Here is a 15,615-nt window from a genome sequence, read left to right as displayed (position 1 = left end):
ACCATTTCCAACATTCCCTGTGTTGCCAACATTACCCGGGTTTCCATCAGCATTCGCGTTACCCGCGTTACCAGTGTTCACAGGGTTATCAGCGTTCCTAGGGTTACCAGGGTTTCCCTCAGCATTTGGTATCTCCAAATTCTGGATTGGGCCTCGGTTGCTCAACCAATTCCCTCAGCTTTTCTTGGCCTGCTGCCATACCAGTCATCAATGTCATGAACTGATCCATCCTTTCACGCATATCAGCCAGCTCTTTCTGTACTTGGTCCATCGCTAGTTGTGGGCGATTTTCCTTTGTCGGGTACCTGTGGACTCGCTTGGGACTAATAACTGCCTGATACAGGGAACAAACATTAGACACTGCGATGACACCTGCAAAACAGACAAGGGTTAATATGCATGGTATGCGATGCACTGCTTGTTCAATTTTAAGGCACCCCCGTTTTGAAAGGGAATACCCTGCAAATGAATAAGCATGAGATGTTGGATGCAAATATGCAGATGATGTTATGCAATGCAAAGGCATGTCAATCAGAATTGATGGATCTGCTTGAACATTTGTCAGGTTGCACTTCCTGGAGAGAAATTCAGAGCACACCAAACAAAGGTCATGGGATGGATCATGTTATCCTTAATATCAACCACCCATTTTGGTGGATTATGGTTTACATCTTATCAACCCCCGAGTTCCATTGATATTAAGGATACCTGATCGGATTAACCATGAATCAAGGGTTTGTTGCAAGTCACGAGCATGGAGTTTAGGTTAAGAACCACCCAAAAGGAGTGTACTAAGGTTTAAACCTGCCAAACATGTTCTACAAAAGGTTCCCATAGTCATAATCCCATCTTTCGGATATTATCAGAGGAACGACTACTCGTATTCCAACAATATTCTCAAGAGAGACTCTTATGAGTGTAGTATCGCGTAACAATCGTATCAAATCTTACACTTGAACGACTTTCGCACTACGTCCTACGAATAGGCCAAGATGGGTTTGGTAAACTAAGGTCCTCGGCTTCTTAGGTCTATATTGGAACAAGTAATGTCTAACCACAACTTACTTATGTGACATTATTGATCTCAACATGACCTCCACCAAGTGAATGGGCTTGCAAGTCAACTCGCTAAGGAATAACTCCACACAAGTCGACATGACTATCCCATTCTCCTATCCTAAGTGCACTCGAGTTCGGGTATAGAACTCATCTCACAAAGATCACCAAGCAGCCATAGCCAGCCAACAGATAAAGCAATGATATGTACACAATGCAATAAGGTAAAGCAGGTAAATAAATAACCGTACAAAAGCATGAACACCCAATAAACAAACTACAAAAGCTAGGAGGGACTCGCTTAGGGAAACCGGGTCCCCAGCAGAGTCGCCAGCTGTCGCAACCTGAAAAATACAGTGCGAAAAAAAACAACCGGCGAAAGAAAAAGACAGAAGAGTCGCCACCGTGCGTTATTCATCCCAAAGGAGGGAAAGGAAACGCTCGAAGTAAACCTGAAAAAGGAAAGGACAAGACGGGGTCTCGCAACCAAATCTTGGGTTCGGGAGTCGGTTATGCGAAGGGAAGGTATTAGCACCCCTACGCATCCGTAGTACTCTACGGGATCCACTTTTGTAGTTCTTGTCTAAAGGGTGTGGGTTTATCTTGTGCTATTTACAAAAAAAAAAGGTTGAATGGAAATGACTCGCGCGGATGTCGCATCCACTGCATACGTATCTCATCTGAATACGAGAATCAGAGTCTTCGTAGCTCGGCTGACCTATGGGTTGGGGGGATGTGTGCTCGCTAAGACATCGCGTCTTATGCCTACGTATCTCATCTGGCTTGAGAATCAGAGCAAAATGTAGTTCGGCTAACTACGGGGTTATGGATTGGGTTTTGGGCGAACAACGTTACTGCGCAATCTACCGGATGCTCGACCTTTGGAGACTTACTCGCCTGTAGTAGAAGGAGTTAGCGTGTTGCTTTGGGTTTTAGGGTTTGGGATGCTCGAGGGAAAAAAGGCAGTCCTTGACGAAGGAACCGCGCTACCTGCAGGGATATGAATACAAAACACAAAACATGTATCTCAAAGTAAAATGCCACCAAGGGGCTCAAACGTTGCCTCCTATCGAGGTCTTCCAGCTAGGAAAGCAGTAAAATGCGGGAAAAATGTAAAAGTACCACGCGGATAAAGATCCGAAGTAACAACAATTAGAGGAATGGGAAACCCTGAGATCCTTCCAAGCTAATGCCATCAAAGAAAAGTGAGTCAGTACAGGTAATCGGAATGAACCTCCAGGGGTTATCCCACAAATAAAGTGGGAAACCACGCAAGTTATCCCTGCAAAAGTCATGTGAGCCCTCACAAAAATTCAACAAAAGGGTTAGTGAAACACCATAAGCATTTTTTTTTCATGATCAACAGTATGGTTTCAGAAAAACTCAAACCCTGTGGCATACACTCAAAAATTAAACGGTTAAACATTCAAGGCATTGTTTATACATTCATATACATATTAAACCCATGGGCAAAGGTAATAGGAATAATGGCAAACCTGATTGGAGAGCTTGATTGAAATTGAGTTGCACCCGTGAGGTTTACAAAACAATCTTCAGGGTTTATGTGAGGCAGAGGTGATTCTGTGTAGTTGAGTTCCCTTCGGGGTTTGGAGGCTGCTCTGAACTCCGTTAGGTCTTCTCTCACAATCTTTTTCCTCAGGGTTTTGTTCCAAGGAAACCTCAGAGTATTTTGCTTCTCTTCAAAATCCCCCTTTGTTCTGTGTTCTCTCAAGTGAAGCCTTGGTATTTATAGACTGAATTTCATGGTTTTGTGGGCTCAAATGAGAGAGACCCAAGTCCAAAATTTTTTATTATATTTTATTTATTTAATTAATTAATTAATTAAATATATTTTTTTTTTTGTAAAAAATTATATTTTCTTTTTTTTTTTTCGTTTTTTTTTTTTTTGGATCTAATTCTGATTGACATGATGAAATGCAATATGAAATGCTAAATGAATGCATGAATGAGGAGGGCAAATTTTGGGGTGTTACAGCGTGGCTTGGATTCTAGATATTGAATCGGAAAGCGGTGAAACTTTGAGTTCACATTGAGGTACCACATGCATAGAGTCACATTGTCTTTCATTGAGTCGTCTATAGTTATGTGATCATTGAATGCATGTATTGATGTGGATGTGATGTATGTTTGAAATATGTGAGATGATTGTTGGTTAATATTATTGATGTGATTATACCGAGAGTGATGAATTCTTAAATTGTGTTTTAATTCATTGTGCCTTATTATGCTATATTCATAATGATTTGGAATTCTCACCCTTTCTGTTTGAATGTTACCTTTACATGGGTATCGTGCAGATACTACAGAGTAGTATTGCTGGAGTAGGTGGACGGTAGCTCGCTCAAGAATAGCTGGAGAGTTTTCGTATTTAGCTTGAATTAGGTAATGAGTCAATGCTCTGGTCATGTAACACTGGGTAGATTAGTGGTATTGAACTCATATCTTATTTTGATATGCTTTATGTCATTAATTGTTTGACTTTATTTGAAGTGATTATTGAGAGATGATCATGGTATGGGACATGAATCATTTTATGAAAATACATGAGTATTCTTTATTTTCCGCTGCGAACGCATATTGCTTGAATATTCATGATGAGTAAAATGTGTTACTTCAATTGGCCAGGTGTATTGTTGGTTTTTGAAAGTTTTAAGTTTCGAAAACGTCGATGTGACGCCCTTTTCTTTATATGCGTGCTTATTTACTCTGATTATATGCTAAATAATTTGGGGTAGAAAAAGGGGTGTTACAAACCACATCATCAGGCTCGTCGATAACCTGATGCTCCATAAACTCTATCAACGCATCCTTATCTCTAAGCTGCTGAAGTAGCTCCTCTCGCTCATGGACCCAAGAACGCGAACGGTCTTCATCTCTCAACTCCTCTACTCCTTGTTTAGGGAGGGTTGAAGATCCAACCATAACCATAGGTGTAGGTCTCGGGTAGTCATAGGGCATACGGTACTCAGAAGCTCTCTTCCTAACCCACGAGGTATAGGGTTCCAGAGCAATACAATTCTTCGGACCAAGCTCTTTCCTTCCCTTCCTATGAATCTTGCGCCAAGCGCGGACCATCCTGCCCTTCAAGTTTTGGGGGTCTTTACCCTCTTGAAAGAACACACCTTCTACCAAAATGTTATTAGGTTAATCCTTTAAGGGGAACCCAAGCTGACGACGTGCCAAAATAGGGTTGTAGTTAATCCCACCACATGTACCAAGAAGAGGTACATTGGAGAATTCACCACAAGAGTCAATAATCTGCACACCATCATATACACGGTTATACCAAAAGATATCATCATTAGTGAGAGACATAAGTCTCGTGGACCACCGTAGACATCCTTTGTTCTCCTTGAAGGCGAGCGTCTGTGGCAAGTGCGAAATAAACCACTTTTAGAACAGAGGCAAACAACACACAATGGTACCATCACCCTTTGCATTCCTCATATGCAAAGAGAAATAAGTGTCACCCAACATAGTAGGAACGAGATTAAGAGTAGAGAAAGTCCTAAAAGCGTTCACATCCATAAAATTGTCGATGTTGGGGAATAACACTAGCCCATAGATGAGAAGTACAAATATAGCCTCAAAGGCATCCTCACTCATGGCCTTCCCAAACAAAGTAGCTTGAGCAATGAGGAAATCAGATGGGAGACCTCGAATTCCACCTTTGGTAGTCATATGAGCACCAACAATAGATTCATCTATATGCAACAAATCAACAGTCTCTTGAGAAGAAGGAACTCTCTCTAAGCCACTGAACGACAACTGATCTAGGATAGGTATACACACAAGATAGGCATACTCCTCAAGCGTAGGCAAAAGCTGGAAATCCAGAAAAGTGAAGCAACGGTACAAAGGATCATAGAACTGCACCAACACACTCATCAGACCTTTATCCACCCGAGTAGAAAGAATAGAAAGAAGCTTCCCATGGCGAGCTTTGAACTCCAAGGGATCTAATACATAGGATGTCAAACTCCTTAACTCTTTCAAGTCGGGTTGTCTGAAACTGTACTTCTTCGTATTCCTTCTTTGCTTATTCATGTCTGAAAATTTGCAAATAGAACTCTTAAGTTCCTTGAAAATTTTCTCATTGTTGATGATATGGATGTGTATGAATGCATGAATGCATGGATGCAACAATCACACTCAAGGATCAAGCAAATCACACCACATAAAGGTCGCGGGATGGATCAAGTCATCCTTAATATCACTCATCCATTTTGGTGGATTATGGTTTACACCTTATCAACACCCAAGTTCCATTGATATTAAGGATATACGAGAACGGATCAACCGCGAATCAAGGGTTTATTGCAAGTCACGAGCATGGAGTCTCGGTTAAGAACCACCCAAAGGGAGTGTACTATGGTTAAACCTGACAATCATGTTCTACAAGAGGTTCCCATAGTCATCATCCCATCTTTCGGATATTATCGGATAAACGACTACTCGTATTCCAAAAATATTCTCAAGAGAGACTCTTATGAGTGTAGTATCGCGTAACAATCATATTATCTTACACTTGAACAATCTTCGCACTACGTCCTAAAATAGGCCAAGATGGGCTAGGTAATCTAAGGTCCTTGGATTCTAAGGCATATATTGGAAAGAGTAATGCCTAACCACGACTACTCGTGTGACATTATTGATCCCAACATAACCTACACCAAGTGAATGGGCTTGCAAGTCAACTTGCTAACTAATAACTCCACACAAATCAACAAGACTATGCCATTCTCCTATCATAAGTGCACTCGAGTTCGGGTATAGAACTCATCTCACAAGAGACCACCAAGCACACAAGCAATTGATATATCAAGCAATTCATACATTACAAACAATACAGTCATCCCAAATTTGCACAAAAATATGTCACAAAATAATATAAACATACAATACAACAAAGGTAAAAAGTAGGCTAAACCCACTAGAGACATTTATCCCCAACAGGGTCGCCACTTTTCTATAGCGGGGTATTCGTTGTCTTTAGATTTATTGACTAAATCAAAAGTAAATCATACAATTCGAGTCGCCACCACACTTCTATTTATTCAAAGAAAAGGTTAGAAAGCGAACAAAAACCGAGAAGTTTTATCAAATCAAAAACTAATAAAAATGTCAGAGATTTGGGTAAGGGGGTTGGTTATGCAATGGGAAGGTTTTAAGCACCCAGAACATCCTTAGTACTCTAAGGGAGCCCTTTTTACAAATGTTGTATGGTAGGTTGGTATTTTGTGAAAATATTTGTGCAAACATGATTGGGGAGATGAGAAAAGAATATACAAGTTATTTACAATTTTTGTGTTTGAATGAATAAACCCATTGCCTACGTACCATCTTAAAAAGGTAGGATCAAAACCTCGTAGTTCGGGGTAAAAATCTCAAAATAAATTGGTGAATTGATTGGTCAAAAGCCTTAAGGTCTTTTGTTATCAAAGGGAGAAAACTCAACCTAAACCACAAATCCACCATGTGAGGAGAGCTTCAACATACTAGTGAGGCATCCATCCTATAACAAGTATGAAAGACTTATAGTCCAATCACTAAGGATACAGGTGAGGATTACATCAACCTCTATGATAACTCAAACCTAATAGCTAATGTTTATGAAAAGCTTTGGCAAAAGTGGCCATTGGAACCACAAAAACAATTGAGTGAGTTGTATTTACAAATGAAGAGTATTCACAAAATAAAGTCAAAGTTGACTTAATATTCAATTCAAAATAAGTGTTATGAAAAGAGTTTGAAAAATCAAAGGCATAGTGCCTAGGTTTCTAATTTTGAAAGCAATGTTAATGTTTGCACAAAAAAGTTTGGCTTGGGTTAGAGTGGAGAGAAGAAGAGAAAGGCTAGGTCCTAAACATGCAAAGATGAGAGAAGAGAAATAAGACCACTTGGAGTTCCCTTCTTGAGATCATAAAGATGATCCAAGTTGCTCCTCTCCTTTGGATTTAGCAAGCAATAAGCAATTAACTCAAGCAATCAAGCAAATATCAATCAAGCTCCTAGGATCTTCCAATTTGGACTTGTCTCTCTTATCTTGGATGCTCATGACAATGGTCCTTGTAATTAGCTCAAGTTTGGGATCCCTATCTGTAAGACCCCAATTTTGTCCCTAAGATCCCTCATGGCATCATATCATATCATCACATTGCCTCAAGGATCATTGTGCACCTTGCCTCCTTCCCTGTGGGTGGGTTATCTTTTTGAGAGTGGTTCTTGATCACCAAGCATTCCTTGCATTTGTATGTCATTGTTTTTCTTTTAATCACTAACCAAAAGTACAAAAATATGTCATCTAACCTTTGTCTTGCAGATAAAGCAATCACAGGTCAAGACAGTCAAAGGCATTCATTGAGCAATAGATGGTGGCCATTCTTGAGAATTTGGACCCCACAATCATTATCAAGAGTTCATATGAACCATGATGTTATTTTGAAGCAAAATCCCAAGTGGTAGAGGCTTGAATTTCATCAGAACATTGCCAGGTCAACTGAAGACCTAGAAAGTCAACTACCAAGTCAACTGTGGATTTGGAGGTGGGAAGTGATTAGAAATACTTCATTCATGTTCAAACAAGTCTCATTTGACATTTCAAACATCAACATTGAAGAATTTAAAGTCAGGTCAAAACTTTTCAAAAATAGAAAGTGACCTATAATTTGAATTTGCCAAAAATGGAAAGGTTTTAGCCTAACTTAAACTTCAAATTACATCATCAAGAAAGCTTCAAATGAAATTTTGTTGAACATGAAAGTTGTAGATCTTTCTCTCCCATTTCCAAAAAGTCCAAGATCATCAATTTCGCATGTGTGGTTAAGGAGATATGATCAAAACGTGGCAAACTATGCATGGAACTTCAAATGAGCATAACTTCTCAACCAAAACTCCAAATTGGGTGGTTCTTTTTGCACTTTGATCCTTGTAACATGTATTTTCCAAGCATACTATCACTTGGCATGAAATATCATTGCATGATCATTGGTGCATTCATGAAGATTTTTGGGAAAAATTTCATAAAGTCATTTTAATTGATCATGAGCATACCAAGTCATTTCCAAACCTTGCATGGGATGTTTTAAGTGGGTTTTGGGCCAGAACATGCACTGTTCACGTGCATGAAGGTGCATGAAGTAGAAAATTCATTTTTGCACTTACACCACAAAATGGATTAAACTCTTTTGCATTTTGCCCAAACCTTTCCTAAACATGATTAGCATTGAGTATAAAGGCTTAAACTCTAACTGTTTTCACAATTAAGACATTTCAGATCTAGATTCAACAAAATTCTCCAATTTTTTCTCTCATTTTTTTTCCAAAATTCTTCAAACCTAAACACTTTTCAGTGATCCATTCATCATCCTGAGGTGTTGTAGAGTACATTTGGACGTGGAAACAGAGGAAATCGTGGCTTTATTGTTCATGTTCATAGCTTGAAGGTTTCATGGCAGCTGGAGATTCAGCTGATTTCGTGCATTATTGAGCTTCCATTTCATCATCATTCATCTCAAGAAGCATAGTGGAGAAGATTTGAAGCGTGGCAAGGCTTGGAAGCAAGTGATTTCAATTCTGTTCATCATGAGGTTGGTTTTTCGAATTCTTTAATTTTCCAAATCATTATGCCTATCGTGTAGATCATTGAATGGTGGTAATTCTGATGGAAATTTGGAGTGATTTGGTGCTGATTTGAGTTAGTTACATGTGATTCAAGTTTTGATGTTGATTTTGATTCTCTTCGATCCATGTGTATATTGATGTTTTTGCATGAACTATTGTTTGATTCTTGATGTATGATGCATGGCGAGTTGATTGATATAAGTTTTACCAATTTCTGGAACATTTTTTTTGAATTTGGAAATTTCCAGATGAAGATCTTCATGATCTTCATCGTGTTCATGCGTTTCCAGTTTTCCTGCGAATTTAGTTATGAAACGCATGTGTTTTCCTACGGATTTAGCTGGGAGTTCATGTGGATTACCTGCGGATTTTGAAATCCATGCATAACGCGCGTTTAGGGTTTAATGCTGAAACGCAGTCGTTTTGGCTGTTGGCGCGTTGATGATTTCAAATATATACATGGTTCGAATCCGGTTGAGGACATTTTCCATTTTGCCTTGTTTTTTTTTTCCTTTTCTTCATTATTTCATGTTTGGCTTCATGTTTTCATTTCAAATTTTCTCAAACTTCCAAAATTCACCATAAATTGAAAATTAAACCAAATGACTTCCAATTTTTTGCATTATGATCCTTATGTTGTCTACTTTTTTATGATTATTAAAATGCAAGTTGTGCTTGGTTGGATATTTTTTGGTGCTAGAATGTTTGAGTACATGTCCATATTTGACCTTGCCTTGGTTATCATGTTTTGAAATGCTGGTCTTTGATCCAATGAATGTGAAATTTTGCATGATGAAACTAAACTCATTGCTTGACATTTTGGTGTTGATTTGGTATTTTTACCATTTATCATTTCTGTTTTATGATCATGCTAAGTTGGTGTGACAATTTGTGTCACACCTTTTGATGTTCAACTTATGTGATGTGTTTGCCATGCCAAATGATCTCCAATTGCCCTGATTTTTTTGTGTGATGCATGTTATGTATATTGTGATTGAGCATGAATTTTGTTGGAATTATTTGAATCCTTTCTGATTTAATTGAGATTTTTCATTCTGGTTGGTCACATTTGAGCTTTAAAATTGCCTTGAACTTCATTTGATCATGAAATGCTTTTGGTATATGATATTGATGTGAGACCTTTTAGAATGTTTCAAGATGTGTCTGAAGTTGATTCATGTTAAATTTCAGCTTCTGTTTTGAATTTTTTCTCCATCTTTGACCCTAGGCTTTGACCTAGTGGTTTGTTGCTTATCTTTGAGCTTTGATTTCAGGTTGAACATCCAAGTTCCATAGTTGTTGATGCTCCATCACTTGAGCATTGATGTTTGCCTTTGGTTACTAATCTTTGTGTGTTTTGTAGGTTGATGTTAACTCATTTGAGTTTGACTTTTGGCTTACACATTTTGTACATTGGGATTGTTTGTTGATCATTGACTGTTGTTTGATTGTCTGAGTATTGTACTGATTTGTTTGATGTTTCCACAGGTACATAAGTTGCTTTAAGTTCATTTGAACTTGCTTTTGCTTGGTTGCTTAACCACTTAGGTATAACCTCTAATCTTCATGTAGTCTGGAAGACCTGTCATGTTATGTGGGCAGGCACCTGTCTGAAGTCCTCCTTAAGGGGCAATGCTTGTGATTGTTTAATCTTTGTGTCAAGCAGGAAAAGTCCTCTTATGAGGCAATTGGCAGATAAAAGAGATGTGTAATCCATCTCCTGCTATTCAGTGTGTCATTCACCTTGCTCACACAATGTGTTGATGCATTGTGAATACTAACCCAAGATCTTATAGAGTCAATCATTTGTGGAGAAGAGTTCCTACTTTCTGAACTCCCACACATTCTATTGTTTAAAGCTCTCCCAGGCCTGGGATAAGAGCTATGAGGCACACCCCTCATCTCCATTTCATCTGCTTCACCCTAACTCTCAATGTTAGGGTTAAGAGCACAACATACCCCATTCCAGTTGGCTGTAAAGCCTTACCTTGATTGAGCCTAATTGATTGTATATAGTGTGTGCTAATTGACTTGTTTGATTGTTTACCTGATTCATCTGTGCATATTTGTTTATGTGTGCCTTTGTGCATTTATCATCATTAATTGTATATCATTTCATGATCATTGTTCATATCTTTGTGACATCTTTGTTTGTCCATTGAGGAGTCAATTGTAAGTCCATTTATTGGCAGTTGTTTCCTATGATCTAGAAGGAGTTGGGACTAAGACCATTTATTGGCATCCTATTTCCTTGGAGTCGAGTGTAAGACCATTTATTGGCAACTTGTTTCCTCTTGCTTATTGCATTTGCTGTTTGTTTCTTGTGAGGAGTCAATTGTAAGTCCATTTATTGGCAGTTGTTTCCTATGATCATTCTTGTGAGACTAGTATAAGTCCATTGATTGGCATCTGGTATCATTGTTTCATTTTGCCTTAGGAGATTGGTATAAGTCCATTGATTGGCATCCGGTATCCATGTTTTGTTTTAGGAGATTGGTATAAGTCCATTGATTGGCATCCGGTATCCATGTTTTGTTTTAGGAGATTGGTGTAAGTCCATTGATTGGCATCCGATATCCCTTTGCCTTGTTTATTTGCTTATTGCTCATTGCCTATTCCAAAGGAATCACTTGGATCATCTACATATGATTTCAAGAGGTGAACATCTAAGAAGTTTTACTTCCTCACCCTCCCACCTTTTTGTTTCTTTAAACCTCCATTTGCATGTTAATCCAAACTTGAAAACCATTGTGCAAACACTTTCATTTCTTTTCAAAATTAGAAACCTAGGCCTTAAGCCTTTGATTTTCGAACTTAATTTTCACAATACTTCTTTTGAATTGAATTCTAATCATACTTTGACCATCTTTTGTGAATAAATGCTAATGGGTTAACTCCACTCATTCAATTGTTTTGTGGCTTTGTCCATTCTTGATAAGTTTTCATACATTAGCCATAGGTTTGATTTATCCTAGTTGGTTGATGTTAATCTCACCTTTTGTCCTTAGTGATTGAATTGTAAGACTTCCTTGCTTATTATAGGGTTAACCCCTCACTAGCAAGTTGAAGCTTTTCTCACATGGTGGACTTGTTGTTTGTATACGGTTGAGTTTTCTCCCGTGGATAATGAAAGACCTTAAGGCTTTTGTTTTAAAATCAATTCACCCATATTTTGGAAATATTTTAGCCGAACTACGAGGTTTTGATCCTGTAAAGGTACGTAGGCAATGGTTATCCATCCAAACACAAAAATAATAACTTGTACATTCTTTTCTCTTCCCTTCAATCCATGTTTGCACAATAAATATTTCATAAACAAATAACATTTCGTACAACAAGTGTGAAAAGGGCTCCCTAGGAGTACCTAGGACGTTTTGGGTGCCTAACACCTTCCCATTGCGTAATTTACCCCTTACCCCGATCTCTGATATTTTCATTAGTTTTCTATGTGTAAAACTTCTTAGGCTTTTGTTCGCTTTTTAGCCATTCCTTTGAATAAATAAAAGTGCGGTGGCGACTCGATTCTTTGTATGCTTTGCTTTTGGTTTAATCAATAAATCATAAAGTGACGAATACACCGCTACACTATCACAAGAACACACAAATCAAAAAGTACCACAATGCAATAAAAAGAATGGACAAAAGTAATTTTAGAATTAGGAGTCCTTTGAATTCATCTTTCAAGATTAAGCATTCTAAAGGCATGAGGCCTAGTTGCTCTTCAACATATTTAGCATTCTAAAGGCATGAGGATTAGTTGCTCTTGAAACTCCATTTAGCATAGGTAAGGTCCTAAATCTAAGTCCTTTCTCCTTTGGCATTGGGTTCACAAAAACAAAAACAAGACAAGCACAAGGTAATAGTATATACACAATAATATGCTCAAGTGAGCAAAAGGCAAATGGCATAAACATAAACATGAGCTCAAGTGAGCAAAGGGCAAAGACAAATGAATTAATGAGCAAGAAATTAAATTGCATTAAAGTAAATTGCAAGAATTAAATGCTTGAATTAAAAGTTAGTGATTAGTAGTTAGTGTTAGTGTGCCATAAGCCAATTTAGTGCTATGTTAAGCAATCGTAAGTGGACTAATGTAGTAGTCACACCTATCTGAGACCGATCAATAAAACTATAGGCAAATAAATACAAGTTAGAGATCATGACTAGTAAGCCAAGCTCCTACAACTTGCCATGCCAAAACAAAAGAAGAATGACCTTGTATGGATTTAGGTTTTTTGCTTGACCAAGAAGCAACCTATCTTTAATGCAAAGCAATTCACTTGATCTTTGATCAAGATGAATGTGATTTGGATCAAAGAAGGTTAAGCCTATCATATGTCAAGGCTAACCACCAGTCATTAACTCATTGGTCAAAAAGGAAAAAGAAAAAGAAGAAGATGGAAATGGAATGTACATAATTGAAATTCAAAGGACATAAGCAAAACACATTCACCAAATATGAATGGAAACAACATCAATCAATGGTAAATAGAAGTGAGATGAAACTTAGAAGTCAAGAAATAACAAAAATATTTTTGGTATTTTTTTTGGAATTAAAATAATACTTGAAATAAAATTAACAAATAAAGTTCAAACTTCAAATCCAATTCAAATCAACTTGGAAAAGTCCAATTGGATCATCATAAGTCTAACATGGTCAAACAAGGTTTGACAAAAAATTTCATCATTTTTTGAAAATAGAAACTAATTTTAAACAATTAAAAATGAAGAAAAATAACATAATTGGACTAAAATCTCAAATAAATCTCAAATAAATTAAGAAATTGATGAAAATATTTTTCATAGATCCATCATCATCTAAAGATGTTAAGAAAATATTTTTGGCATTTTTGAATATCAAAAAGTATTTTAAATGAATTAAAAACAATCATAAATGAAATAATTCACAAAAAATATTAAATGGAATCACAAAAATAATTAAAAATCATTTTTAGAAACTAGAATTCAAGAGAAGTTTTTTGCAATTGGTCCCATATTTTTGTGATTCCAAATAAAGAAGTTATGAGTTCTTAAAATAAAATGGAATAAAAGAAAATTAAAACAGAAATTAAAAATAGCAAAAATCCTGAGGCGTCAGATCCATTTCATTAATTGACGTGGCTGATCTGGTGGATGGGAAGTGCGCGCGCATGATGAACCTTGGTTAACAGCGAAACACATTACATTAAATAAAGTCAATCAAACCAAAAGCCTCGATTAGATCTGGAAGAGTGAATCCAAGGGCTCAGGTTCAAATGCGTGGGGACGGTGGTGTACACCACCGTCTTCTCCGGCGAGAAGGCCAGTTCCGGCCACCTGTTGCAGGTTTTCAAACCTCAACCAAAACGCGCGATCTATACATCATTCGAAAGCTAGGGTGATGTACATCACCCCTGTAACCTTAATTTCCACTCAAGATCCCTATAGAGAAAGAAATCTGAGATAGAAAAATGAGGTGTTCAATCTGAACTTGTTCAGTTCACAAAATTAAGATCACAAATCAATTGCCTCTCACATGAGGACTTTAGAGATGCCAACCAATACAAAAAATGCTCAATATCCAAAGAGATTCGAATGAAAACAGTTGGAGGGAAAACCTTTGAAGTGCAGTTTGTATGAGCTTGATCCAATCCAAATCTTCAGTGCAACTTGATCTTGAAGTAACAAGGAAGCAAGGCTAAGGAATTTGAAGCTGAAGATCAACCAAGGAAGTTGAAATTCAAGCTTGAAAAATGGAGAAAAAATTCAGAATTCCTTTAATGAAGGGTTGGGGATTCAGTTGTGCAGAGCTTCAGGCGCCTTTAGGTTGGTTTTCAAGTGAAATAGGCATGTGTATTTATAGCCAAGGCTGGTGCAATGCAATGAAGAACTCGTGTGTGCATGAGCTTGGGTCCTCCATGCATGGGCTTGTACAGGCGCATGTGAGGCCCAAAACCAATTGCATTTGAGTGCTGAACACTAATGAATGAAGTTTGGACGTGCAAATGGCAAGGCAATGTAGTGTGCAAGAAGATTTCACATGTTATGCATAACTGAACCTAAAATTCACCTCTTCGAAAATGTCATTTGGAAAATTGAAACATAAGCATGTGGGTAATGGTTGGAAAGGTCTTAACATAAGGAACAAATGTTATGTTGAAAAAAAATCCATTTGGAGTTTGGAAAATATTGAAAACTGGCCATGAAGTTCAATGTACAAAACATGTAATTGAGAAATTTGCCAAAATGGACTAACTTCAAGCCCTTCTGTTTCGATGATGAAAGCCTCAAATGATAAAACCTCCAACATAAAAGTTGTATATATTTTCAAGACAATTAATTTGAACTTAAATTTTGACTCATTTAGATTTTTGATGAGGAAGTTATGGGCACTTCAAGTTGGACTTTTTCACATTTCAATGACTTTGGTCCAAAGTGACCTATAATGTTTTGTATTATCACATGTATTTATTTTAGGATTATAAAATTTTGTCCAACATAAAAATTGAATTAGACATCTAAAACTTTATAATTCACTTGGTATCACCTCAAAATCATAAAAAATGAAAGAGTTAGGTCCTTGGGAAGTTGACCTAAAATTAGGGTTTCAGTCAAAATGACCTATAATGTTTTGAAATGAATGATGACCTTCTAAGTTTCAAATGGATTTTTTATGAACATGAAAGTTGTTCATATGGTTCTTAAGAACATTTGTTATCTTGGGGTCATCTTCATTTGACAAACATATCAAAAGTTAGGTCTTAGTGGATTTCAAAATAGTTAGATGATTTGACTGATCAACTTCTCAAGTCCAAACTTCAAATCTTGATGAATGATTGAGAAAACTCACATGGGATCATATATGCATAAAATTATGAATGAGATAACTTACCTTGATTGTATTTGATCATAGGTTGAGGTTGCTTCATGGGCAAG

This window comes from Lathyrus oleraceus, chromosome 5, assembly GCF_024323335.1.
Source record: "Lathyrus oleraceus cultivar Zhongwan6 chromosome 5, CAAS_Psat_ZW6_1.0, whole genome shotgun sequence".
Classification (NCBI taxonomy): Eukaryota; Viridiplantae; Streptophyta; class Magnoliopsida; order Fabales; family Fabaceae; genus Lathyrus; species Lathyrus oleraceus.
The sequence above is the reverse complement of the archived record's forward strand: the minus strand, read 5'-3'. Positions refer to the sequence as shown.